Source organism: Rattus norvegicus, chromosome 7 (genome assembly GCF_036323735.1).
Source record: "Rattus norvegicus strain BN/NHsdMcwi chromosome 7, GRCr8, whole genome shotgun sequence".
In the NCBI taxonomy this organism is placed as follows: Eukaryota; Metazoa; Chordata; class Mammalia; order Rodentia; family Muridae; genus Rattus; species Rattus norvegicus.
In genome coordinates this window covers 14,097,810-14,099,820 of record NC_086025.1, presented here as the reverse complement: position 1 = coordinate 14,099,820, position 2,011 = coordinate 14,097,810, and the positions used below count along the sequence as shown (strand labels likewise).

The 2,011-nt window shown below is 36.6% G+C and overlaps 1 pseudogene; it reads right to left on the bottom strand.

Annotated features, from left to right (window-relative positions):
• Window positions 288–1,125, bottom strand: Vom1r-ps93 (vomeronasal 1 receptor pseudogene 93; annotated as a pseudogene).

The following is a 2,011-nucleotide window of genomic DNA, read 5'->3' as shown; positions in this document are numbered from 1 at the left end:
TGCTTTATATGAAGGATAGAATATTCAGACAGTAGGGACAAAGAAAACTTTCATTCTTTGAGTTGCCTTTCTCAGGCACTTCATCAGAGTCAAAAGAAAAATAAATAACACAGCTGTAAAATGATATTCTACAAAATGACTACTGATCACTTAATATAATGAAAGAGTCAATTATGAAAAGCATAGTATTTTCAAATTACACTTTTAGCATTGTACAACACATTAAAGTATATGACAATGTATAAGAAAGGCAAAGTGCCCAGAGCTCATATAATATTTGGGTGTAACTATCTTTTACCAAAGCCAGGTAAATGCAGGTCAAAACTCAACTTAATATTAATGGTAAGAATAAAGGAGCAAAATATGAGAAAACATACACCTATCAATGTAAATATATTTACTCCCCATACCACTGGACATGTGGAGGAGGTCATAATTACAAACACAGTGGAAGAGAATATGTAAGAAACGAAAAATGTACAGCAGCATGAGAGTAGTTCATGTGGCCCTGTCTTCAGATGAAACTTTAAGAAAGTGTTGAGCACTATGGATATGCTTACCTTATGACACCCTTATTGGAGTCATAATGTTTAGAATCAGATATATAAGCCAGACATATTTATAAGACAGATTTAGGAGACAGAGCAGGAGTGACCAATATACTTGTCTCTGTGTTCAACCTCTATCCACCTGGAGTTGCTGGAACTTATCATGATTGCTTGGAAAGAACTTAGTAGTCAAATGGCATAGAAGGTCATCCCCCTTGTTATTCGAGAAAAAATACATTATCAATTTACATCCAGAGTCATCAAGGAAATTCTGAAATTGAAAATTTGCCATTGTCCTTGGAATGCTCCTTAAAATGACAGGCAAGCAATTGGCAAAGTTTAAGTGTTCTATAATCAGGACTTTGCGCACTAAACTCTTCCCAGTAAATATGAAAATGGCATAATAAAATAATCCTTAGGAGGCACCAGTCATTCTCACTGTAATCTGGCAGAAGAATAAAATTCCAATAGGAAAATTTTCAGAAGTCAATTTCACTCCTATTAAAAAATTAATAAATATATCATCAGAAGTGCAGAAACTTCTGAGGAACCAGAGAATACTCCTCCCTGCCCACATTCCAGACTCAAGAGGAAAACACCTAGTATCATCTGTGTCCACTTGGCACAGGGACCCAGGAGCAGTAGGGGCAGGGTCCTTGTGGTTGCAGCCCTTGCCAAGAACTCAAAGCCAGCCACCAGAAGCCCCTACATGCCTGAGAGCAGAACACTCTGTTCCCATAACTGGCTGAAAGAAAACAAGAAAACAGGTCTATAGGAGTGCTGACACACAAGCATACAGGAGGGTCAAGCCACCATCAGAAACAGCAAGACAAGCTAACACCAGAGACAACCTGATGGGGAGAGGCAAGCAACAGAAAACAAGACTACTTGGCATCATCATCAGAGTCCAGTTTTCCCACTAAAGCAAACACTGGATATCAGAAAGGCAAGATTTTTTTAAAATCACATTTTTATCATGATGATAGAGAACTTTCAGAAGTATATAAATAACTCCCTCAAGAAAATAAAGAACAACACAAGTAAACAAGTAGAAGCCCTTAAGTAGGAAACACAGAAGTCCCTTAAAGAATTACAGGAAAAAATAAACAAATAGGAGAAGGAAATAAACAAAACCACATAGGAGTTAAAAATGGAAATAGAAACAATAAAGACAGCAAAAAGGGAGACAACTCTGGAGATAGGAAACCTAGGGAAGAAATCAGGAGTCATATGAGCTAGAATCACCAACAGAATACAAGAGAAAGAAGAAAGAATCTCAGGAGAAGATACCATAGAAAACATTGACACAACTCTCAAAGATAATATAAAAACAAAAAAGTTCCTAGCCCAAAACATACAGGAAATCCAGGAAACAATGAAAAGATCAAACCTAAGGATAGTAGATATTGAAGACAGTGAAGACTTCCAACTTAAAGGGCCAATAAATATCTTCAACAAAACTA